Source organism: Diceros bicornis, unplaced genomic scaffold (genome assembly GCF_020826845.1).
Source record: "Diceros bicornis minor isolate mBicDic1 unplaced genomic scaffold, mDicBic1.mat.cur scaffold_335_ctg1, whole genome shotgun sequence".
Taxonomy (NCBI): Eukaryota; Metazoa; Chordata; class Mammalia; order Perissodactyla; family Rhinocerotidae; genus Diceros; species Diceros bicornis.
Genome location: NW_026691206.1, coordinates 4,070 through 31,408, shown reverse-complemented (window position 1 = coordinate 31,408; position 27,339 = coordinate 4,070). Strand labels below are relative to the sequence as shown.

Sequence of the window (27,339 nt, the reverse complement as noted above, 5' to 3'; positions counted from 1 at the left end):
CTTAAGAGGGAAGGCCGTGAGATTAAGCTTCTCACCCTCCTTAAGAGCCACAGGTGGAGATGGACTTCTCACTAGAAATGATGGTCCAGGTGACTCCAGCTCAGCAGCTCCCACTCCTGCTGGAGCCCATGTTGGCCCTTGCTCCAGCTCCACCACTGCTGATGGAGGGGACGCTGACTCCAGCGCTAGAGGAGGAGGTGTCAACGGAGCTGGAGCCAGCTCTACCTCCACCACTGCCCACTGCTCTGCTTCTGCCGCTGGCTGGAGCTCTGCAGCTGACGCTGGAGCGGGATAAAGAGAAAGGTTCACCCACATAGCTGACTTTCCATGTGTCCTTCTAAACACAGGAAAGATCCCCCTCCCTTCCAGGAATACCCAGCCTGCAGTCCCCCTTACCCTCTGGCTCTGCCTCAGTGGCCTCCAGAAGCTCACACTGGACAAGGGTAAGAGGGTCACGGCAGCTCCTCTCCTAACCAGGCAAGGTGACATTCATGTACATCCGCTTTAGCTTGAAAAAGGGACAGCCCCAGTCTGGTTCCGCCCTAGTTCTAGTCCAACCCCGTCATCTCAAGCTTCTGAGTGTGGAGACCCTCTGCTCCTGCTCTCATCTCAGAGCAACACTGGAAAGTGTGGGTGGCCTCATGTACCTGCCCCTTGTCTAGTGAGTAGGTGGAGTTGAAACCACTGGGCAACTACTCGACAACCTCTTGAGTGGAGTTCTGCAAAGACTGCCTGGGAGCTGGGCCAGAAGGAATCAGGGGCTGCATGCACACTGCCACTGGGGCCGACCCCCAAGAGAAAGTCTGCTGCTCAGTTCACGCACAGAGGGGCATCCCTGCAAAGAACTGTGGTCAGGGAGGGAAGGAGATGAATCCTCTAATGCTCGGTATCATGATTAGAGGAGCTCACCTCTTCATGCTGCCAGGCATGGCCTGGGGTATGAACATGACAGACTCACCAGGTTTCCGACACCTAACAACCAGCTCCTGCTCAGGAATGACCCGACCCTTATGTCCTGACTTCTCCCCTCCTCACAGACACATGCAGACACACACACACACACAAAGAGGGGCAAGGGGTGTGGGGCTGATCAGGTGGGATCACAGCTGTGTCCTGGCCTGCACTAGCCTTTCCTGGGCTGTCGCGTGTTACCTTTCACTGCCTCCTGCCAGACACCCAGAGGCGTCAAGAATGAGGGCTGAGCCAACATTGCCAACTACCAAAAAGATTCTCTTTCTGGGATTTTTTGAGCCCAGATCCTCCAAAAGTTGGGAAACAACAACAAAACATCTTTGCCTGCTGACTGTCTCCAATCAAGTGAGCTGGATGGGGTGCTGTGGGTGCGTGGTTACCTGAGTTCTAAGATCTGTTGAGGTCTATGACCCCACGTCATCTCCTGAACTGTACACAATGAGCCTACACAGCCCTACCCACAGCTCCCTGGAAACCTAACTAGGGACCTAGCTTTAAGGAGACAGAGATGAATGCAGACCTCCTTTTCCTTACTAGTTCTTCATCCTGGGATAGTCCCTGTGCCTCTCAGGTCCTCCCCAGTCTCTAAACCTGCACCATGGGGATCAGCCTAGAATCTACTTCCTAGGGACATCACCCGGTGTATATGAGATAATATCTATTACCCCTGTGGGCTGGTGTCACATGTACCTAAGGCACAAACTTAGAGATGGAAGAATAACAAGGAGGGGTGGGATGTAGTACAGAACACCACTCAAAACAGGCCTGGGCTCCAAGAATGTGATATTGGGACAGTCATTTCCAACTTGGCCTCATTTTCAGGTCAGCACCATGAGGGGGTTGCAACTAATGGAAATTCAGATATTGCCATCGTGTGACATAAAACCATTCGATTGTTTCCTGTTTTATGGAGAATGAGACCCAAGTGTCTCATCTTGGTCTATGAGGTGGGCAGCCTCCACAGTGGTACTCAGTAAGCCCCACCCATATTATACACATCCCCGTGGAACCACAAAGTGGTTAGTAACTGGCTTCTGAACATAATAAGAGCCAAAGTGATGGGATGTCTTGTCTAAATTTTAACTAAAAATGTCTCTCACTTCCTCTTGCTCCCTCTCTCATGTGCCATCTCTCTCTCTCTCATTCTGTCAAATCCCTGGAAGTGAGGAATCAAATACCGGTGTATTGGGGCTGCCCAATGTGTGAGGCACATTGAGGAGAGAAGCAAGGGAGTGCCTGGGCCAACAGACAGAAAGGAACTCAGGCTCTCAATCCAAAATGAATCCTGAAGGCTGAGAGTGACCTTGTGGGCCAGTCCTCCCCCAGTCGAGCCTCAGTTGAGGCCACAGCCCCAATCTGTTCAACTCACTGAGACAGAGGCACCCAGCTAAAACATGCCTGATTGCTGATCCACAAAAATTGTGAGATTGTCAACATTTGATGTTTTGAAATGCAAGGTTAGGGGCAATGAAGTCAGAGAGGGAAAAGTAACGAACACAGCCTACCAGGCCCTGGCCCTACCTTCCACCCCAGCTCCTGTTCTCTCCTCCCAGCCTCCCTCCAGCTGCACTGGCCACCTTTCTAACCTCCTCTGGCCAAACTCACTTCTGCCTGTGAGCTCAGGTGCCATTTCCCTGACACACTGCTCCCAGACTTGTGCAGGGCAGGCTCCTTCTTTTCATTCTGGTACCAGAAATAGTCACCCTAGTGAGGTCTTTCAGACCCTCCTACCCAGTGATGCCCAGCCCTCCCTCACAGCCCCCTGATGTGTTTCTCTACAGCATTTGCTCTTTTCTTTCTCATGTCTTTGCTTTTGTCCATTTCCCATCTAGACTGTGAGCTCCCAGCAGGCAGGGACCACTTGGTCATTTTCATCCTTCACTTCAGCCCACCAGGGCACCTGGCACAGGATGAGCGCTCAGGGCACAGCTGCTGAATGAGTACATGGGTAGATCTTGCACCTCGCCCCCTGCTTTTGACCAACTTTCATTTTGGAGATGAACACTATTAATAGGAGGTACAAGTTGTTTCTGAGGCAGGGGGACAGCCAGAAAGACCTCTGGTTGACTCTTCGCTGCTCCAGGAGCTCAAGAAAAGTTCAGTGGACACCGAGTAAATTCCAGGTTTACAGCAGAATGACTTGATATATATATATTATGTAATGGTTACCAAAATAAGTTTACTTAACATCAATCACCAAACAGAAATAAAAGATTGTTTCCTGATGATGAGAAGTTTTAGGATCTATCTCTTAGCAAGTTTCAAATATACCACACAGCAATGTTAACTTAGTGTTGTATATCAAGTATATCTCAATACAACTGAAAAAAAATAAAAACAAAAACTCACTGGCCACCACTGACACAAGAGGCTGCCCGCCCCCTCGTGGCCAGCACTAGCACTGTTGCCCAGGCAGGAACTCCAAACAGAAAGCAACCTTTCTTCAGGTGTCCTCAAGGCAGAGGCTCTCCAGGATCCCAGGGGTAAAGCAGCAGGACCTGTCAGCTTCGAGGGAGTGGGAGGAGTCTTGGGAGCCTACCATGCCCCCCTCTTGCTGTTCCCCACCAGGTGTCCTCTTCACTCCTAACGCATCCTAACTGCTGCCATGACAATGGTTCCCCTTACCTCCAGATGAGGACCGCAAGGGTCCAACAAGGATTAGTCTTCTCCCTGGACTCTAGACTTGGTGTCCAGTGCTCTGGCATCTTCTTCCTTATCCTCAGTTCTCATCCACCCAAGCCCCTTAGCATCCTCAGTTCTAAAGGATCTCCAGGGGCTGGAAATCATTTTCTCAGGGTTTCAGAGCACAGTAGGTCATCAACAGAGAACCTAGTCCAACAGACATGTTGTGAGTGCATGGAACACTTGGAGTCACTCGCTGGATGCACTCCACTTTATACAGGAGGACCCTCACTGAAGTATTCTCTCCTGTTCCCAATGCCTACACAAGGGGAGGATGGGCTCATGACAGTTCTGAGTGCCCACAGAGGTGGACTGCAGGACCCCAGTCCTGTGATCCCCAGGCTGGGCCAGGGATGGATCTGGAATAGGTAGACACCTAGGAACCTTAGGGATTCCTCTTCCCATCTCTGGGCCCCTGCGCACGAATCGAGGAGAATGGATGCTACTGCCCCGTGGGAGAGCTGCCTCCAACCTCTCTCCCTCATGCCTCTTGTCACTTGCCCAGTGTTGACTCTTTTTTGACTGCACCTCCGAGTTCTCCATATGAGAATTCAAGTGTGAGTGAGTGTGCCTGTGCACATGTGATGATGAGGAGAGGAAAATGACCCCATATGGAAAGGGGTGGGCAGCAATCCTCTAGGATCTTAACGCCTCTCATTACCAAAGGAAACCTGAGGGAAGGGGTGGAGCCTCGGCCAAGTAAGCTGGAGCTCTCTCTAGTCTTCAGGACTCTGACGACCTCCTGTGGTCTGGGACGGTATCTGCTTCTTTCTAGGCCAGTTTCCCAAATGTACAGTGAGGGGTAAGATGTGCAACAGCACAAGCATGTGCTCAGCCAGGACAAGTCATCAGGCCCCATAGATACATTAAGTATGTTTTAAGTGTATTGAAGACATTAATATTGCTGTGCAATCATCACCACGATCCATCTTCACACTTCTCATCTTGCAAAACTGAAACTCTATACCCATTCATGAATTACTCCCCATTCCCCCTCCTCCCAGCCACTGGCAAACACCATTCTACTTTCTGTCTCTCTGAATCTGGTGATTTCAGGAATCTCATAGAAGGGAAATCACACAGGGTTGTATTTTTGTGACTAGCTTATTTCATTTAGAGTAATATCTTGAAGGTTCATCCATGGTGTGCCGTATCTTAGACTTTCCTTCATTTTTCAAGGATGAATAATATGCCATTGTATGTATATAGCACATTTTGCTCATCCATACATCCCTGGACAGATACCATAGCAAGGCCCACAACCAAGCCCAAAATAAAATGGGGCTCCAGCCAGATTTTTCTCAACAGTACCTTGCAGACTACTTTCTTAAGCCATATCCCATATGATATTTACTAAGGATCTAATCTTGGGCCGTGAGTTGCTTTTCAGAAACTCCATTTCTCTTCCTTAAGCAAGTTTCAACTACTTTGAGCCAATGAGACAACAAGATGGCTTGCAAGACTCAAACTGCAACTGCATAAGTGACTGGAGGATGAACTGGGGGACCAAGAACTCCCCAGCCAATCATGTTAAGGACACTGCCTTTTGAACGTGGGATGTGTGACAGAACATGAAAATCTGTGCTTACACAAAATACCTAGGACTGCTCCCAAACTTACTGCACCCACTCCTTTGCCCTTGAAAAGCCCTTTTCAACAGCCCATTGGGGAGAAAGATTTAACCTTTGTCTCCTTGCTGGCCAACCTCATAATAAAGCTTTTTTCCCTTCTACAAGAGTGGGTATCCCGTTTGGCTAAGGGGTGCATTGGGCTGTGAGCCCTTCCTCGATTACAATACTTGGGTGGCTTCCATGTTTTAGCTATTATGAATAATGATGCCATGAACATGGGTGTTGCAATGTGTCTTTGAGAACATGCTTTCAACTCCTTGGTGGGGTATACACCCAGAAGAGGAATTGCTGGGTCCTATATAATTATATTTTTATTTTTTTTTAGGAATTGTTATACTGGTTTCTACAGCAACTATATATTCCCACCACAGTACACAAGGGTTCCAACTTCTCCACATCTTGGCCAACAGTGATTCTATTCTTTTTCTTCTTCTTTTTTTTTTTTTTTTGATAGATGCCATCCTAATGAATGTGAGGTGGTCTCTCACTGTGTTTCTGATTTGCATTTCCCTAATGATTACTGATGATGAGCATCTTTTCATATGCTTATTGGTTATTTGCAGATCTTCTTTGAGCAAATGTCTACTCATATACTTTGTTCAATTTTGATTTGAGTTGTTTGTTTTTTGTTGTCGAATTTAGGAGTTCTCTATCTATTCTGGATATTAAGCCTTTGTCAGATACATGGTTTGCAAATATGGTCGCCCATCCTGTGGGCTGTGCTTTTACTCTGTTGATAATGACTTTTGAGGCACAAAACTTTTTAATATCCATGAAGTCCAGCATATGTATTTTCCTATTTTATTGGCTGCTCTTGGGTGTCAGAACCATGAAATCATTACCAAATCCTATCTTGTCAAGTTTTGCCTTATGTTTTCTTCTAAGGGTATTATAGCATTAGCTCTTACACTTAGGTATTTGATTCACTGGGAATCAAGTTTTGCGTACAGTGTTAGGTAAATGTCCAAGTTGATTCTTTTGCATGTAGATATCCACTTTTTCCAGCACAACTTGTTGAAAAGACTTTTCCCCATTGAATAATCTTGGCACCCTTGTCAAACATCATTTGATCACATGGGTGAGGGTTAATTTCTGGGCTCTCAATTCTGTTTCCATTGGTCAATATGTCTGTCTTTATGCCATGACAATGCTGTTTTGATACTGTAGATTTATAGTAAGTTTTCAATCAGGAAGAATCAGTCCTCCAACTTAGTATCTCCTTTCAAGATTATTTTTGGTATCTGGGCTTATTTGAGACTCCATAAGAATCTTAGGTTAGGTTTTTTTCTATTTCAGCACAAAACGCCCTTGGAATTTTGATAAGGACTACACTGCATTTGTTGATCTCTTTGGATAATGTTGACACCGGCACAATAAGGAGTCTTCCTATCCACGGTGATGGGATGTCTTTCATTTCTACTAGTGCCAGGTGGCTGTTCAGGTTGAGGGGGCGGCACTCCTCGAGGTAGTCTTGCAGAAACCCACAGTTCCTCCTCACTGTGCCTTCACCATTTCCTTAGAACGCATCTACAGTCAACAGAGGGTAAAATGCATGTAAAATGCACGTGGGAAGTTTTCAAAGACTGGGTGTGCATGGAGCACACATTTCTTCCACTCCTCTCCATTAGCAAGAACCACAGACTGAAGCAGCAGACCCTAACACATGGAGACTGCAGACTCAACCAGCAGACCCCAACAAATGGGGACTGTGGACTAATTAAGGGCCAGGGACTCGGGTTCCTGGCAGAACCATCTGGCAGCTCAAGCTGAACCGCTAAGCCTTTGCCTGGCACTGCTGACTAACCAAATGCTAAGACTGATGCTCTCTTAGAGCATCCTGTCAGTCTAGACTGACCCACTCACCCTGGACTGGAAAGCCAGTTAGATCAGGAGCTCACGGCAAACAGAGTGGATCTCATATCCAAGAGGAACTTACCCACAGCCCTCAGAAACAGTGAAAAAGATGGAGAACTCAAAGGTTTTGAGGGTACCAATGACTGTGTTTCTCATCCTCGAAGCCATCAGGTGTCTCCTTTGGATCCCACTGCTGCCACCAAACTGGTACAAAACAAAATAAAATTGAGCAAATTTTAAACATCTTATTGGCTTTATTCAACAGTTCATGAATCAGGCAGCATCCAGTCTAGCAGAGAGAAAGGCACTCCAAGGAGTTCTACAAAATGAAGGATTTTATAGGCAGAAGGGAGCAAGAACAAGGAAGTTACAATAGATAAAAAAGCGGGTTGGTTACTGCAAGGTTACCTTCCTTAGAGGATGGCAGGGCTCTATCAGGAAGATGAGCTACCTGCTGCGCATCAGGTGATTCCTGATTGACTGCTTTAAGATTCTATTCCTGGGAGGGCCAAAAGTCTAATTAAGTCTCGACTTGTTTATGTGAGGCATAGCCTAAGCGGCTCCATTTGGGCCTGGTGTCTTGTTTTAAACACATGACTTCTGCTGGTCCCTGCTTTCCCCAGTTACACCCCGGCTGTCCCTTCACTGACCATTGTTGGTCACACACCCACTGCACCTGCTTCCAGTCCTTTCCCTTCAACACCGTAATCTCACATACAGCTCCTCCCGACACTATCATGACGTCTCCCACCACATGTCCCCTATACTTTCCACACTGCCATCAAGATGCTTCACAACACCACCACCATTTATGTCCAATGGGCTGAGAGGCCTGCCCGTGCACTGGGAATCAGGAGTCACAGGGTCTGTCATTTGGCCTCCAATCATCTATTGTACCCCAGCTGAAGGGCTTACCCTGCGGAGACACTCAGTTGTACCCAACTCAATCGCACAACATCTTTGCCCCAGGCTTCCTTCAAAATGCTCCCCCCACTTTCTGCCCCAACTGCTCCTGGAGGGGTCATTTTGGGGTAGCCTTCGAGGCCACCTTGGTGATTTTGTGCCCAGGCCCAAACAGCTCTTGGCCAACAAACACTTTAACCATACCCCCTGAAATCATATAGCATAGGTAACTAGTGAATGGGTGCAAATTACTGGTTTTACTTCCAAGGGCCCTAATGAATATTTCACACCAGGAGCATCCACTTTTGGGTTTTACTGTAGGCTGATATCACAAGGCTCTCACCCAGTGAGGCTCTCTCTTCCCCAGCCCTCTGAGCAGATTTCTCCAGGCTATATTCTGCAATGCATCATTGTGTCTATCTCAGCCTGCTTCCCTCAGGTTGCGGGTCCCCCGAGGTTCCTGCCCTGACTGGCTACCACCAACCCATAGAGACACTGTCAGTCCTATAGGACTGGGTGTTGATTTCTACTAGGACTGACTGACTGGACTGGGCACAGGTGCGGTGGCCCTACCCACACAAAATCAGGTAACTGAGGCAACCAAGAAGTATCGAAAACCTTAACCCAACATCGACAACAACTCCATAAGACCCTATCCTAGCCCTTGTGGAACAGTCTCATGAGTCTCTTGCCTAAATGGTTTTAGAGAATGGCCTGTCCCTAGACTGTCTATACCAACCAACGAAGGAGGGGTTTTTGCCTTTCTTAGAACCACTTGCTGAATGTACATCAACTCACAAGTTCAAACCTACCTCCACCAGATGGCCCAAGAGGTTAAAATATTGTGTAATGTTACCTAAATCTTTTAAAAGATACCCAAGGCCCCCGAGATCACTGACATATTTTCATGGCTGGTCTCTCCAAGTTGGGGACAATGGAAACAGACTGGATTTTAGACTGTTGCTTGTACAATTATAGGATCTGTTACTATAGCCATCATCGGATATTTACTCTCTTGGCTACAATGTGCCCTACCCCTAATAACTCTATTAATTACCCTTATTAACTATCCCAACCAACTTTAAATTAACTAAATTAAAATTAATCATTACCCTGATTAATTTAAAAAATTCAAAAATTTTATGGAGAATCTGCTTAACACAGAATACACTGTTGTAAGCATTTAAAGTATACAGTTCAGTGCCATTTAGTACAATGATTATGTCGTGTGGTTATCACCACTATCTAATTCCAGAACATTTTCAACACCCCCAAACAAACCCATACTCATTCACACTATTTTCTCCTAACCCAAGCCCATGAAAACAACTCATCTGTTTTCTCTCCCTATTGGTTTGCCTATTCTGGACAGTTCATTCAAATGGCATCATGCTATCTGTGGCCTTTGTGGGCGACTTCAGTGAGCACACATGTTTCAAGGTTCATCCATGGCCGAGCATGTAGCAGTAGCTTATTCCTTTTTATGGCTCTATAATGTCCTATATTATGAATAGAGCACATTTGGTTTATGCAGTCATAACTGGATAGAAATTTGGGTTTGTTCCACTTTTGGACCATTGTGAATAATGTTGCTTTGAATATCCATGGAAAAGTTTTTCTTTGAACATATGTTTCCAATGGTCTTTTGGACATACCTACCTTGTGACTCTCCTGGTCCATGGGAATTCTAGGTTTAAGATTTTTAAAAATGGCAAACTGTTTTCTGCAGTGGCTGCATCATTTTACTTTCCCACCAGTAATGTATGTGGGTTTCCCATTCTCCATATCTTTACTAACACTTGTTACTTTCCATTATGTTGAGTATAGCCTTCATTTTGAGTGTGAAATAGTATTACACTATGCTTTGAATTTACATTTTCCTAATAATTTATGATACTGAACATCTATCTAGTGCTTATTGGCCATCTATGTTTCTCCTGGAGACATGTCCATTGCAGCTAGTTACCCATTTTCATTGGGTAACCAATGAAAATGGTTTCATTTCAAACTTCTTTGAATGAAGTTTCATTTCAAACTTCTTTGTTTTTTATAATTGAGTTCTAAGAGATCTTTATATAGTCTCAATATTAGAGCATTCTCAGTTATATAACTTGCAAATAGTAGGGGACTTCTGTACCCCACTTTTAACAATGGATAGAATATCCAGATAGAAAATTAGGAAACAGCAGACATGAAAACATTAATGGACTTATCAGACATACACAGAACATTTTACTGAACAGCAACAAAATGCAGTCTTTTCTCAAGGGCACACATTATTTTCCAGAACAGATCACGTGTTAGGTCACAAAACAAGTCTTAAGTAAATTAAGAAGACTGAAATCATACCAAGTATCTTTTCCAAAGACAATGGCATGAAACCAAAAGTCAATAACAGATGGAAAACTGGGATATTCATAATACATGGAAGTTCAACAACAAACTCTTAAACAGCCACTAGATCAAAGAAGAAATCAAAAGGGAAATTAGAAAATAGCTCAAGACATACAAAAAGAAAAAATAAAAACACCAAATCTTATAGGATGCAGCAAAAGTAGTACTAAGAGGAAACTTTGTAGTGATAAACTTGTACATTATAAGAGAAGAAGGATGTCAAAGAAACAACCTGATTTACAACACACAGCATTAGAAAAAGAAAAAATGAAACCCAAAGTTAGCAGAAGGATGGAAGTCACCAAGAGGAGAGTGGGAAAAAATGAAAGACAGTATGAAATATCAATAAAAGTAAGAGTTGATTTTTTGAAAAAATAAAATTGACAAACCCTTAGATGCAATATCTAGGGAAAAAAAGAGAGATGACTCAAATAAAGTAAATCAGAAATGAAAGAGGAGGCATTACAACTGATGCTTCAGAAAGAAAAAGACCAGAAGAGACTATTCTGAACTACTGTACATTCACAAATTGGGTAACCTAGACAAAATAGATAAATTCCTAGAAACAACCTATGAAGGCTGAATCATGAAGAAACAGAAATCTTGAACAGACCAGTAACAAACAAGCAGACTGAATCAGTAATCAAAAACCTCCCAACGAAAGGAGAGTAAAGTGAATGCTCGACTTCACCACAGATCCCTGAGCCAGCCTGCCCCAGCCCCAGGCTGACTCCTGTGGACCTAGCTGGCTCCCTGCAGGCTTCTGCAAATCCGGGCCCCTGGCTCACCCTGGAGCATGCCAGCTCTGGCGGCCCCAAGCAGCATCCTTGACACCAGGTTCCCATCAGGCTCCTGGAAACCCAGGCCCCCATATCAGCCTAGGGGCTGCGATCTTCAGCAGCCCAAGGTGGCTCCTGTGACCACAAGTGGTGTCATTGGCACCAGGCTCCTGGTGGACTCTGATGAATTCAGACCCTGGCTTCCCCAAGTTTCTGCCTACTCCAGGCAGCCACAGGCAGCACCCACAGCCACAGGCTGCTTCCATAACAGGGCACCCATTGGGCTCTCACAAACCCAGGACCCCAGGTCACTCTAGCATTTACTGGCTCCAACAACCCCAGGTAGATTCCATGGCTCCATGCTCCCCGGGGGCTACTAGGAACACAGGCCCATGGCTCACCACACCACCTGCCAGTTCCAGCAGCCGTAGACAGCTCTCATGGAACCAGGCTTCCGACAGGCTTCTACAGAACCAAACCCCCAGCCCACCCAGGTGCTTGCTGACTCAGGCGGCCCCAGGCAGCTCCCATGGCACCAGGCACCGGCAGGTTCCCATGAACCCAGGCTTCCATCTTGACCCAGCGCCTGCTGGCTCCTGCAATCTCAGGTAGCTCCTGTGGCCCCAGGTTCCCAGGAATCTAGACTTCTGGCCTACACCAGCACAAACTGTCTTTCATGGCACAGGCTCCTGGCAGGCTCCCGTGAGCCAAGACTCTCAGATCATCCCAGCACTGGCCAACTCTCATGGCCCTGGATGACTACTGTGGTCACAGGATCTCAATGAGGACCTGCCAAAACAGGCTCCAGTGGGGCTACTCATGATCTCAGGGTCCCAGTTTTGCCCAGGGCCAGACACAATACTGTGGACGCAAGCTTTCCACTCACCCCAGTACCAGGTTGCTCAAGGGCTCCAGCAGCAAGCCTGCCCCTGGACACCACCAGATGGCCCACCCAGGACCCCTAGATGGGCTGAATGTGAAGGCTTTGGTTTACTAAAGCCAGTCTGTAATGAGTGGAAGAGGTGTCTACTTCCTCAAATTTGCAGACACCAACGGAAGGCCACAAGGATCATGAATAATCAAAGATCCATGACACCACCAAAGAAAAAGAATAAAACTCCAATGACCGACCAAGAAATGGAGATATAGGCACTATGTGACAAAGACTTCAGAACAATGCTCTTTGAGAAATTCATAAAACTCTAAGGAAACACAGACAGACTACTAAATGAAATAAGGAAATAGTGCATGAACAAGTGAGAAGTTCAACATAGAAACAGAAAGCATTAAGGAAAAACAAACAGAAATCCTAGAGTTGAAGAACACAATGACTGAACTGAAGAATTCAATAGAGACCTTCTAAATCAGATTCAACCATGTACAAGAAATAATTAGTGCACTAGAAGATGTGTCATTTGAAATCATCCAGTCAAAGGAGCAAAAAGAAAAAAAGGAACGGATAGGATTGGGGAAAGGTAGTATGAATTATGGGATACCTTGAAAAGAAATAGATAAGCATTATTAAAGTACCAGAGGAGAAGACAGGGAGAAAGGAAAAGAAAGTTGACTTAAAAAAGTAGCAGCTGACACCTTCCCAAATCTGGGGAGAGATGTAGACATCCAAGGTCCTGATGCCGATTGGTCACCCTAAAATTTCAAACTAAAACTTTCTTCTCCAAGACACATTAGAACAAAACTATCTAAACTCAAAAAAAAAGGATCAAACAACATGATCAAGTTCAACATGATGCAAATCAATGAATGTGATACACCGCATTGATAGAATGAAAGATAAAAATCCTAAAATAATCTTTCAATGCAGAAAAAGCAGTTTGACAAAATTCAACGCCACCTCATGATAAAAACTCTCAAGAAAGGGTTACAGAAGGAACATACCTGAACATAATAAAAGGTTTACATAACAAACCCACAGCTAACATCATATTGAACAGTGAAAGGTTGAAAGCTTTCTTGCTAAGACAAAGAACAAGACAAGGGTGCCCAGTCTCAACACCACTCTTCAACACACTGCTGTAAGTCTCACCCAGAGACATTTGGCCAGAGAAAGAAATATAAAGCATCTAAATTGGAAATGAAGGAACAAAGTGGTCTCTGTTTGCAGATATGATTTTATGTAGAGAAATACCTAAAGACTCCTCCCCAAACTGTTAGGACTAATAAACAAATTCACTCAAGCTGCAGGAGACAAAATCAACATATAGACATCGGTTGCCTTTCTCTACACTAACAATGAACTATCTAAAAATGATATAAAGAAAAAAATCCTAGTTACAATACCATCAAAAACAGTAAAATACTCATGAATAAATTTAACCAAGAAGGTGAAAGATCTAGAAACTGACAACTATAAGACACAGATGAAAGAACTTAAAGACACAAAGAAATGAAAAGATATCTTATGATCATGGATCAGAAGAATTAATATTTTGAAAATGTTCATGCTACTCAATGCCATCTCAAGATTCAATGCAATTCCTATTAAAATTCCCATGGCATTTTTCAGAGAAATAGGACAAATAATCCTAATATTCATGTGGATCCACAAAAGACCTCCAATAACCAAAGGAACCCCGAGAAAGAAAAAGCTGAAGGCATCACAATTTCTGATTTCAAACTTTATTACAAATCTATAGTAATAAAAACAGTATGATACAGGTATAAAATGAGACACCTAGACCAATGGAACAGAATCAAGGATCCAGAAATAAAACCACACACATACAGTTTGCTAACAGTTGACAAGTCAGCTAAGAAGACTCCATGGGGAATGGATAGTTTCTACAACAAATGGTGCTGGGAAAACTGGATAACCACATGCAGAAAACTGAAATTGGACTCCTATTTTACACCACTCTATAAATGATCTCAAATTGAATTAAAGACTTAAATGTAAGACACCAAATATAAAACAACTAGAAGAAAATATAGAGAAAAAAGCCCCATGAAACTGGTCTTGACAAAGATTTTTTTGGATATAATATCAAAAGTGCAAGCAACAAATGCAAAACTTAACAAGTGTGATGACTTCAATCTAAAAAGCTTCTGCATAGCAAATGAAACAATTGGCAAACTAAAGGGGCTAATATCCACAGTATATAAGAAACTGTTACAACTCAACAGCAAAGAAACCAACAAAACAATATGAAAATGGTCAAAGGACCTGAATAGATACTTTTTCAAAGAAGACATAAAAATGGTCAACAGGTACCTGAGAAGATGCTCGTAATCACTCACCATCAGGGAAATGAAATCAAAACTACAATGAGATATCACCTCACACCTGCTAGAATGGTTATTCTCAAAGAGACAACAGACAACAAGTGTTGGCGAGGCTGTGTAGAAAAGAGAACCCTGTGCACCGATGGTATGAATGTAAATTGCTACAGTCACTATGGAAAAAATATGGAATTTTCTCAAAAAAATAAAAATAGAAATATATATAAATGAGCAATTCCACTTCTGGCTGTATACCCAAAGGAATTGAAGTCACTATTCTGAAGAGATATCTGCACCCCCATGTTCATTTCAACATTATTCACAGAGAACATGGACACAATCCAGGTGTCCATCAATGGATAAATAGATAAAGAAAATGTGAGATATATGTATACATGTAATATATAATGGAATATTATTCAGCCATGCAGGAGAATGAAATCCTGCATTTTGCGACAACATGGATGGACCTTGAGGCATTGCGCTAAATGATATAAGTCAGACGGAGAAAGACAAATACTATATATTCTCACTCATATGTGAAATCTAAAAAAGCCCAACTCAAAGGAATAGAGACAAAAATGGGTTTCCCAGGGTCGCGGGGTTGGGGGAAATGGGGAGATGTGAGTCAAATTGCACAAATTTCTAGCTGTAAAATGAACAAGTTTTGGGGATCTAATGTACAGCATGGTGACCATAATTAACAATACTATATTCTTATAGACTTGAAAGTTGTTAAGAGAGTAGATCTTGAAAGTGATCACTAGAAAAACCAAGTTAATTATGTGAGGGAATGGAGGTGTTAACTCACCGTATTGTGGTAATCCTTTCACAAATCATCATCTTGAACACCTAAAACTTACCTATGTTATATGTCACCAATATTTAAAGAAATCTAAAAAAAAAAATCTCTCAACAAAGTAAAACCCAGGACCAGATGACTGCACTGGTGAATTCTACCAAACATATAAATAAGTATTAAAAACAAGACTTCTTACACTCTGTCAAATATTGAAAAAGAGGGAACACTTCCAAGCTCACTTTACGAGGCCAGCATTACCCTGATACCAACACTAGACAAGGACACTAAAAGAAAATAAAATTACAGACCATTATCCCTGATGAACATGGATGCAAAAATCCTCAACAAAATACTAGCAAACTGAATTCAGCAGCATGTTAAAAGAATTATACTCTACCACCAAGTGAAATTTATTCCTGGTATACAAGGGGAGTTCGATATACAAAAATTGATCAATGTAATAAGCCACATCAAGAAAATGAAGGGGAAAAAATGACCAACTCAATTGATGCAGAAAACCATTTGACAAAATTCAATGCCCTTTCATGATAAAAAACTCAACAAACTAGGAATAGAAGGAGAGTGCCTCAACATAACAAAATCCATATATGAAAAACACACAGCAAACATAATACTCAATGATGGAAGACTGAAAGCTTTTCCTCTAAGACCAGGAACAAGGCAAGGATGCCCACTTTCACCACTTCTATTCAACACAGTATTGAAAGTTCAAGCCAGACCCATGAGGCAATAAAAATAAATAAATAAAAGGCATCTAAATTGGAAAGAAATAAGTAAAATGGTCTCTGTTTGAAGATGATATCATGTCGTATGTAGAAAATCCAAAAGACTCCACAAAAAAGCCGTTTGATCTAACAAATGAATTCAGAAAAGTAGCAGGATACAAAATCAACACACAAAAATCAGCAGCATTTCTAGACACGAACCATGAGTTCTCTGGAAAGGAAATTACAAAAACAATTCATTTATAATAGTATCAGAAAGAATAACAGGCTTAGGAATTAACTTAACCAAGGAGATGAAAGGCTTACACCATAAAAACTACAAAACATTTCAGAAAGAAATTAAAGAAGACATTCATAAATGGACACACATCCCATGTTCATGGATTGGAAGGCTTACTATTGTTAAAGAGTCAGTATTACCCAAAACAATCTATAGATTCAATGTATTCCCTAGTCAAATCCTAAGGATGTTTTTTGCAGAAATAGAAAAACCCGTCCTAAAATTCACATGGAATCTCAAGGGACTCAGAATAGCCAAAAGAATCTTGCAAAAGAAGAACAAAACTGGAGGACTCACACTTTCTGATTTCAAAACTTACTACAAAGCCACAGTAATCAATAGTATGGTATTGTCATAAAGACAGACATAGAGACCAATGGCATAGAATAGCGAGCCCAGAAACAAACCCTCACATATATGGTCAAGTAATTTTTGACAAGGGTGCCAAGACCATGGAATGGAGAAAGGTTTCTTTTCAACAAATGGTGCTGGGAAAACTGGATATCCCCATGCAAAAGCTTGAAGCTGGACCCCATCCAACGCTATATACAAAAATTAACTCAAAATGGATCAAGGACATAAATGTAAGACCTCAAACAAGAAAACTCTTAGAAGAAAACATAAGATCAAATATTCATGACACCAGACTTGGCAATGATTTCTTGGATATGACACCAAAGGCGCAGGTAACAAAAGAAAAACAATGGAAAAATTGGACTCCACGAAAATTTTATAAGTTGATACATCAAGAGGCACCCACAGAATGGGACAAAATATTCGCAAATCGTATTTCTGACAAGAGACTGGTATCCAGAATATACAGAGAAGTCCTAAATTAAGCAACTAAAAACAAGCCAATTCAAAAATGGGCAGGGACTTGAAGACTCCTTTGCGAAAGAGGACTTAGAAATGGCACATAAGCACATGAAAAGATGCTCAACACCACTAATCATTAGGGAAATGCACATCAAAACCACAATGAGACACCACCTCACACCCAGTAAGATGAGTGTTATTGAAAAGACAGAAAACAGCAAGTGTTGGCCAAGATGCAGCGAAATGGGAACACTTGTACACTGTTGATAGGAATGTAAAATGATGCAGCTGCTATGGAAAACAGTATTGATGTTCCTCCAAAAAATTGAACATAGAATTATCATGTGATCCAGCAATTCCTCTTCTGCATATACACCCAAAAGATCTGAAAACAGAGCCTTGAAGAGATATTTGTACATCCATGTTCATAGCGGTATTATTTACAACAGCTAAAACGTGGAAGCAACCCAAGTGTCCATTGACACATGAGTGGATACACAAAATGTAGTATATCCATACAATGGAATATTATTCAGCCTTAAAAATTAAGCATATTCTCCAATACGCTATACATGGATTAACCTTGGAGACATTATGCTAACTGAAATAAGCCAGTCACAAATAGACGAATACTGTATGAACTGAGAGTAGTCAAATCATAGAGACAGTAAGTAGAATGGTGGCTGCCAAGGGCTGGGGCGAGGGGAGAAGGGAGGGTTATTGTTTGATAGGTATAGAGTTTCAGATTTATAAGAGTTATGGGGATGAATGGTGGTGATGACTGTACAACTGTGGAAATGTATTGAACGCCATTGAAGTGTACACTTAAAAATGGTTAAGATGAAACATTTTTTGCTATGTATATTATGACTCAATATACAAAAAGAAAAAAAAAAGAAATGAGCTATCAAGTCACAAAAAGACATAGTGGACACTTAAACACATATTGCTAAGTGAAGGAAGCCAACTGGAAAAGGCTATATACACTGTTCCATAGTTTTCATATATTCCAATTACACGACATTCCAGAAAAGGCAAAACTATAGAAACAGTATAAAGATCAGTGTTGCCAGGAGTTGGGGGGCAAGGGACGAAGAGGTAAAGCACAGGGATTTTAGGGCAATCCAACTCTTCCGTAGGATACTGTCGTGGTGGATACATGAGATTATGCATTTGTCAAAATCCAAGTACATGACAGCAAGACAATGAACCTTAATGTAAACTACGGACTTGCTTACGAACACTATAGCAGCATCAGCTCCTCACTTGTAAGGAATGAAGCGCACTAACACGGGTGGTCACGCAAGATGTTAACCATAGGGGAAACTGTGGGGGAAGAGGGAGAAATGCTCTGCTCTCTCTGCTGAATTTCTCTGTTCATCTAAAACTTTCCTAAAAAAAATCTATTAATTAAAAAATAATCAATGGAAAGTAGGGAGTGGGTAGAAATATGGACGAAACAGGAATATCAGAATATTAATAAATGTTGAAGCTGGGTAATAGAGACATGGGGGGCTATCGCACTTCTCTGTTTAATTTGTGTATGTTCAAGGTTTTCCACAATAAAACATTTTTAAAGCTCCAGATTAAATCTAGAGTATATGTACAAGGAATCAAAGAATGCAAAGAAAACAGATATTTTTGAAGCAAGTACTCAAGGGGCACACTGAGGGAACGTGCAATCACACTGGATAAAGAGTGAACGTCCTGGTTCCACCAGGAAGGTTCAGAGCTCAGTGAGCAAGGCAGGCAACAAAACAGTCAGGGAAGTGACAGATAATGATCACAGAAAAATGTTTGCCCTCACTGATCACAGAAATGCCAACGATGGGCCCTGACAGAACTGCCCCAGGATTTACAATGTCATGACACCCAGAATTAGAGCGGGCTCTGGGACAGAGCACCACGTCCTGTGAGAATGCCAATCAGCACCGGCTTTCTGGAGGGCAAATCTCCCAAACCCTGGAACCTGCAGGCCACTGGCCCGGCTGCTCTGTTGTATGGAACCTGTCCAAAAACAAAGAGATTGGGTAAAGATGATGGACTGAATAAACACATGTAGAGCCCCTTTGACATAGAATCCCTTAAACATGACCCAAAGTTTCCTTCATTGATGAACAAATTCATAATAGCCTTGGGAACCATCAAGAGAGCCGACATTTTGATGAAAACATCAAAGAGAGTCAAGAGCTGGTGATCGGAGATCCCAGTGGGGAACTCCGTGTGAGCCATGAAGACCAAGCCAGGGTGTCCTCTCTCCCTCTCCCTCCTCCCCCTGTCGTTCACCTAACACCTTCTGCATCGTCCCTCCACTCCCAGCCACTGCCAACCTCACGCTCCAGGAATACAGGAGCAGAGGCACAGGGCGCCCTTTCCACGAGCACAGCTCGTCCTCTTTCTCTCTGCACGGCGCCAGGCAGCAGAGCTGTCGTGAGATGAGTACAGCCATGTTTGGCTGCTCCATTGACCTACAGCCACCAGCACAAAAAGAAATATAAAAGCTGCTTTCTGCGTGGTGGGAACCGGCCCTTCTCCCATGGAGATGGTTGCAATGTGTAAAAAATTCAAGGCCCTTCGGGCACTGCAGCCTGGGGCAGACTAGCCATCTGAGCTGGGCTGGGAGGATAAGCAGGGTAAACAATGCACGTACACAACTACTGGGCTGAGACGATAGCCAGAGTGTGGGGCTCAGTGCATGTACGCCACTGATAACCATTTGTGCATGGGAACACTGAATGCTTTCTCTGTAAACTCTGTAACTGCTTATATAAATTGCTGGAGACTGAGACCCGGTGAGAGTTCCACCTGTGGAAGGGACGCCTTGCCCAGGACGTGTGATTTCTGCCCAGCCGAAACAATTGACAGGACTCTCCCGGCAGTGGGACGTGGATGTTGTGAGTAATTGATTTATTGTGAAGTAATTGATCTGATGTGTTCTCTTTTCAGTTAACCTGGCGTTTCTCTTTCTGGTTGATTTGTGTCATTTCCCTTCAGTCGATCTGGTGTTTCCCTATCCGATAGAACTGATGTTTTTCCCTCTTATTATATGACCTATTCAAATGTGCTGCTATCTCAGCCGATGGGGATGTTTTCCCTTTCCAGTCGAGCTGGTGTTTTTTCCCTCTTATTATTTGACCTATTCAGATCTGTTTGCGGACTATCACCTTTACCATCCTCTCTATAATAAAATATACCTTCAGTCCATTTGTTTGGAGTGGAAAGTTTCTTTTACCTCTCCAATCGAATCCCCAAACCTCTCATAACAGGAGTCCAGCCCGGCACCTCTTCAGGGCCCAGCAGACTCCTCCTCCCTATCTGGTCCTACCTGCAGCACAGACACCTTGTAGCTAATCTCCGCCTTACAAACAAAACTCTCCCTTGGACCCATGCTCCCTTTTGGTTATTGTCCACTTTCCCAACTCCCCTTCATGGCTAAACCTCTTAAATAAAGTGCCTCATACCTACTGCCCTCCCATGGCTTCCCTTCCCCCACTCTAGACCCAGCTTTATTCTCACCCTCTCAAGGAGACTGAGGTCACCAGTGATCCCATGTGGCCGAGTCCAGCCATCTTTTCTCCATTCTGATCAGAGCTGTATCCCATCCAGCTGAGCACCCTTCCTTTCTGCAATACCCTTTCCCCTCATGGTTCCTGCAACTTCATGCTCCACCATTTCAGGCCCCTTTCCTGGACCCTCTTCAGCTACACCTCTGCAAACACTGCCTGCTCCTAGGCTGGGCCCAGGGCCCTTCCACAGCTACAGTGTCTCCAGGAAACCTCATTCAATTCCACGTTTTTAAATATCTCTGACCTCATCCCGACTCTGCTGACACACCAATGCAACTTTAAGAGGTTAGGTGCTAGCTCCCCAGCATCAGTACCTAAGGACTATCTCAGACTCGATTCGTCTCAAAATTTCACTGTCATATGAGTTCCAAAATAGCATCAAATCTTTCCAAAAGGAGGAAAAATTTGGATACAATAAACAGTTGTGAACAAAGTAACCAATAAAACGTATACTTACATCCAATCCTGGTTGCTTGATGGGGAAAATAAGAACACAGAACTAAGATCAGATATTCTCAAGCCGGGGACCGGAAGGTGATGAGTTGGGAGTGTAAAACACAGGAACTGATCAACTCTAAGCATTTACAGAAAGAGAGGCAGAAATGGTTGTTCCTAAAAGCTGAAAGACACCCACTAAAGGAATAGAAAAATCATGAGAAAACCTAATAAATTAAAAATTAAATTAAATGGTAGACTCACATTCCAATTTATCAATAATCACAATTGTAAATAGATCAAATTGCTCTATAAAAACATGAAGGTTCTCAAGTTGAGTTAAAATATTGTTATAAAATAAAGGGATATAATATGGTTGAAAATAAGGAGATAAAGAAATAAGACTTTAAATGGGACAAAAAGGGGTTCTCTGTGTTGATAACTGTCAGGGACACTTATGCACCTAACAATATGGTCTTGAAACATAAAGCAAAACTGGACAAACAAGAAGACACAGGCACCCCAAGGGAGGTGCCTTCCCTTTCCACAGGGAAACCTACCTTACCTCTCTTAAAAAGCCACAGGTCAAGTGATACAGTAAGTTAGGAAACAGATCTGCTGACAAACACAAAAAAGCTAGATCTAGCCTCAGCCCCAGGGACAACGTAAGCATCTAGTGGAGAGCGAACATTCTCCTCAAACCACGATGAAACAGTCACCACAATGGACTGTGTGCTAAGCCACAATGAAATCTCTAAAGAGTCCAAAAAGCAGAAATCTATAAGTGACTATATTACTGGAACTTAAAGCAATAAAAGTAAAAAATAATCACAAAATATTGGCTCCCCTCCCCCAACATAGCCACTTGAAAATCTGTCCACACCCTTCTAAATCTCTCAGGTTAAAGAGGGAATCCAGACAGACAGGAGAAACTCTTTAGAAATGAACAGCAATGAGAGCAGCATGAGGCAAATCCATGACGTGGGGACAAGGGGACGGAAGAAGGGACACAGCCTCCACTGCAGGTATCAGGGAATATCACCTGTACAGCAAGCTGAGCACTTCCCTCCAAGAGCCAGAACAACACCACAATAAAACCAATGACAGCAGAATGAAGGGAGAATTCACCAGACAGGAACAACAACATAGACCTGAGCAATGGAGTCAAGGGCTGGCTGTCTGGAAAGACCTGTAACAGTGAGAAACCTTGGGCAGTCTGACCAAGAAGAACAGACAAAGGCACCAAGAGGAACAGACAAAGGCACCAAATTGTACCATCAGGTACGAGAAACTACAGAAACAGCTTTAACGTGATAGGAGAACATAGTGGATAACTCTGACCAGGACATCAGTGGTCCTCAACTGGAGCCGTCCTTCCCATAGGATGCATCTGGAAACATGCGGGATGGGTTTTGTTTCTTGTTTTGGGTTGTCCTACTGGTTGTTGCCCCAGGGGTCCCGGAGATCCTGAATAGCCTGTCACATAGACCCGTTTCCCTCTTGAAGTGTTACTGACATCTGGGAAGACAAGCACTGATCCAGATTAAATGAGCAATGTGGTAGGAAAATGTTTTCCATGGATGTATAACAGGGAAAAGATGGTACCCTCAATATGTAAGGAATATCGAGAAACCAATGTTTACAACTACTAAACTGTAAGAGAGCAGGAAAATCAGAAACATAGCAAAGAAACACACCAAAAATATATCCAACCTATTTGTACAGGTGGAGAAATATGTAGGTAAAGCACAGGAAACAGTGGAGGAGATTACACACCAAATTTTACTACCGACAAGGAATAAAAGTTGGGAGGTAGGTGAGAAATAGGAGTTTTTACCACTTCTTAGCTTATGTATTTCTCTAGTGTTTTAATTTTTACAAAAGAGAATGTATTCTACTCAAAAAGATGTTTCAAATTTTAAAGAAATTATTAAAATGTTCAAAATGACTTCAGTTCAAGGATATTCCTTAAAACATGTATGGAAAGCACCTCCCCATAATGTTAAGAGTCTCCTATAACTTTTCCAATAGTTTACTATGTCGATTTTATTTCACATTTAGATCCTAACTCATTGGAATTTACATTTGTGTGAGGGATGCAACAGAAGCTGATTTTCTCCTGTTCAAGTGGAAAACCAACTATCCAGGCACCATTCATTGAGTAGGTCTGGCTTTCCCAGCTGACCTGCAATGCCTCCTTCCCCACCTGCTAAACCCTGACAACTACCGGTGCCTCTTGAGCACCCTAGAGCGAGCGGGGTGAGCTCTGCAGCCTGGGCTCCCTGTGTGCAAGGGGCGGCTACCAGCAGAGCCTTCTCCCAAGACAGCAGCAGGCATGCTGCACACAGAGGTGCTCAGGGGCCGTCTGCTGTGGAGCAGGAAACTCCTCATGAGGAGCAGGCAGTGGGGGAGCCCTGAGCCCCAGGACTGACCTCGGCTGGGGGCAGCAGGCTGCTCAGTTAGGGAGCCCCTCCCTTCAGCTCGTCCAGCTCCTCCTGCAGCGTGTGCACCTGGCTGTCGGCAGCTGCCCCTCTTCAGCTCGCTGTCCTTCTCCACCTGCTCCTGCAGGCGGCACCCGTGCTCCTGTTCCCCCGGGACCAGAAGCAGTAGGAGTGCAGCGAGTCCAGGAGTTCTTAGGCCCCAGCGCTGACAGGATGACCCCGCTGAGGGACCTGGGGCCGGTGTTGCTGTGTTCATCCTGCACATCTTCCACGGCTGGCTCCGGGGTGACATCTCTTGGAGGGTGAAGGGGCTCTGGGAGAGTTTCTGAGGCATCATTGTGAATGATGAACGTGGGGGCTCTGGGCCAAGCTCTCATCAGGCCCAAGGCTGGCCCCACTGTAGGTGGGCTCCACATCTCTCTTCAGCCTCTTTCGGTCAACAGCCTCTCGAGGGACAGATGGCCTCTCTTGAGTGTGTGCTGAGGAGAAACTGTAAGAAGGATGCCAGCCAATAAATCTGCATGCCTCAGATCCTGAGGGATAAAGTCACCCACGGAAATGCCACTCTTATCCAGCAGGCCCTGGCTGGGAAGAGGCGGTCTCATCGCCAGCATCTACAGCAGACCTGTTTGCATCTCCCTGGCTGCCTCACGCTGTGGAGACCACACTGTCTCCTGGAGTTCCTTCCAGAGACTCTTTGCCCGCTCCTGACTGGTGGCTTCCTGGGTGGCATTGGGTTCGGGTTTGCCCTGCAGAAGGGCTCGCTTCAATTTGCGGGACCCTTCCTGGGCCCTCAGGTTTTCCCTCGAGGATGAGGATGAACCTGAAGCTCCTTTCCCATCTGCTTCACTGGCATGTTCCTCTTGTCCCTGGCGGCTATCTTGGTCTCATTTCTTCTGGGGCGGCAGTGGCCTTCAGCTCCTCCTTCTCAGTCAGGTGGAAGATGGAGGGCAAGGCCGTGGGCTTTAACATGTAGTACTGACCCTCCAGCCTGTTCAAGAGTTTTTTTTGGTGAAATGTTCACTACAGATGAAAGAATACTTAATAGGGTCCAGTCATCCCTGTGAACAACTTTTAGCAACTGGACAAGACGTTTTGAGTCCTTTATGTGGAGCCTGCAAGGATACATGAAAAAGTAATTAAAAAGAAAGAATTAAATGTCTCCCCCTAAAATAATCAATTATAAAAGCAAAACAAGTGTTTTTGGGAACACCCACACTTAGGAATTTTGCCCATTTAAAACTTTAGTAAAGTTTTAAGGAACACCTCTGCTTGCAAGTTATTACTGTAATAGAAAGATGAAAGACCCACTGTCTACCTTAAGGAGCTGACCATCTGTAGGGCAGAGAAGGAAGGAAGGTGAAGACCTTCTCCCAGGTTGTGGTAAGTGCCCTGTAGGAACAAAGATGCTCGGGCAGAGAGCACAGGATGGCACCAAGACAACACGAAAGGCTTCAGGAAGCCTCAGAAATAGTTCCTAGAAGCTCATGGCTGTCCAACCCTCCTGCTGTCCCTGGGATGCAGGACTTTGGGTGCTAAAATGGGGAGGATTGGTCCCCCTATTTCAAAGCCAGGCCAGGTGTCGGCCAGCAGAGCCTCCCAGGCACTCAGCAGGGCGCCTGGTCCCAGCTCTACTCAAGCAGCCGAGGATGCAGGACTGCCGCCAAGAGGAGGTCAGCCCCAAGAGCTGTGGTTCTGTGTTCCTCCTGTCCTTCCACTACCAGGAGGAAAACTGCTTCCTGTACCAAGCAACCAGCCCCTGAAATGTACTGACCAAGACACTTCATAATCTTTTCTCCTCATTAAGGTAAAATCTCTATTTAGAGAAAACTATGCACATGGGGAGAAAGGGGGTCTCTCTCGAGGCTTTCTTCTCCTCCTGAGTTCATCTAACCCTCATGAGGCCGAGTGGATACTAGGTCCTCAGGGAGTTCCAAGCAACCTGACCTTCTAACATTTCTCAATGCTTTGTGACAAGTTACAAAAGGACCCCCACTTCCTTTGCCCCCATACCACGTTAAACAATGACACATGCCAAGAGCAACCTTCTCTGTAGTGTTTTGCATCATTCTCAAAAACAGTAACAAAACTTTTGGGACACAGACTCTGAAGGAAACTGTCAAGAAAGCATGTTCTCTGACTTCTGAAACAAGCTCACATTACTAGTTCTTTGGATGGATTGTAACAACTTCCGACTTAAAACAAACCACTGTTAACTTTGAATAAGACTAAAGACAACAAGTGGCATTCAGGTCTTTAAATATTCAATAACAACCTGCAACATGAAACAAAAGGATCTGCCAGGAGGTTTTCAAAGTAGAATGTCTTCAGTGCACTGTTCTGGGACCTCCATTGCAGAGTCTGCAGGAAAGGACTCACTCAACTGGCTGAATTCCAGAAGCCCTCATGAAGGGAGCCAGGCCAAAGGGAAGGCAAACCCCTCATCCTGCTGTGGGATCCCAAGGAAGAAGTGAAGAGAGGAGCCCCTTCCCTGAGTCCCCAGGGTAAGCCTCCCAGTGAGGAGTGGGTTGCAACCTCCTCCACCCAGGATGCTGTCACATGCAGAATCTGCAGAGTCAGACGCCTCTCCAGGACTCACCTCCAGTGCAGAGCCACCTTTCCCTGCACTGCCAGGACCCTTCTAGCAACAGAGCATCTGAGAGGCGTGTCAATTTGGAGGTAGAAGCTGCATTTGCTCAGCCACATTCCTGATCTCAGAGATCAAGGCAGGCTCCCTGCCATCAAAAGAGCAGAAAAGTCATGGCAAATGCAAGAAGATAGTGACCTAAGAAAGAGTGTTTCCAGAATACCCTGTTTCTTGACATTGTTGGCCCCAGCCTGAATCAGTGGAGAGCAGAGTGGCCAGGGGGTGGGGGTGACAGTGTGGTGGAGGCCATAAGGTGGGTGCCAGTGGCCATGGGATGGCCGCAGTGGCCCGAGGTGCCCAGAGCAGAGACAGTGGCACAGACCAAGGCCACATAGCGCCCGGCGCTCACTCACCTTCTGGACCGGCCCCGAGGCCCCAAGCACAGAGTGCTGCCTGCCTTGGGCTGGAACACCAGGGGTCTGACTGGGCGGCAGCAGCTGGTTACCTGTCGAATGAGATGGCTGTTTCTCCTCGTTGCCCAGTGGTGGGAGCAGTTCGTGGCAGTGCAGTGATCACCATCCCGGGCCTCAGGCTGTCATGCTGCCAGGCTCCGGCCCCCTCTTCTCCGCCCCACAGTGGGACTGCCACAAGAGTAGGGCTCAAAGCGACACTGTGCAGCAAGTGGGAGCTTGTCCCCACGCCCCGCAGGATGGCAAGATGGCGGCGCGTGCCCATCTGTCCTCCGTAAAGCAAGATGGCCACATCTGTGGGCCTAGGCAAACTGCTGCCTGATGCACCCACCCTGGGGTAGCGCTGCCAAAACGCGTCTGTTCCGCTGCCCTGATGGGTCGCTGCTGCGGTGTTCATAGCAAATGACCCAGACCGAGGGGGGAGGGAGAATGTGGCCGGCCCTCCGAGAGGGGCCCCGCCGGACGCCAAGATGGCGACCGATGCACTTCCGCCCACACTTCTGGCCCTGCCCACGTTGCTCACCTGGATTGGCCCCAGTGGTTGAGCATCACATTCTGCTCATTCTCCTGGGCAGCGGGGAGAGGGACGCGGGTAGGGGCACCTGCACCGGTCAGCATGGAAGACTGTGCTCGCCTGGACTCTTAGCCGCTGGGACTGGCTGGCATGGTTTGGGGCGGGGCCGTCGGGGGGAGCAGCTCCTCAGGTGGAGCGGGTGGGGGCAGCTCCCATAGTGAGACCGGTGC

The 27,339-nt window shown here is 44.8% G+C and overlaps 1 long non-coding RNA gene across 2 annotated transcripts; it reads right to left on the bottom strand.

Moving 5' to 3' along the window:
* Nucleotides 1-23,583, bottom strand: LOC131402903 (uncharacterized). 2 transcript variants are annotated; one of them, XR_009219059.1, is made up of 3 exons: nt 23,530-23,583; nt 7,222-7,343; nt 1-281 (listed from the first exon to the last, which is right to left on the bottom strand). It is a non-coding gene; the product is annotated as an uncharacterized LOC131402903 (long non-coding RNA). The 2 variants fall into 2 exon arrangements; XR_009219060.1 differs by lacking the exon at nt 23,530-23,583 and adding an exon at nt 7,591-7,621.
* Nucleotides 23,584-27,339: the final 3,756 nt, after the last annotated feature.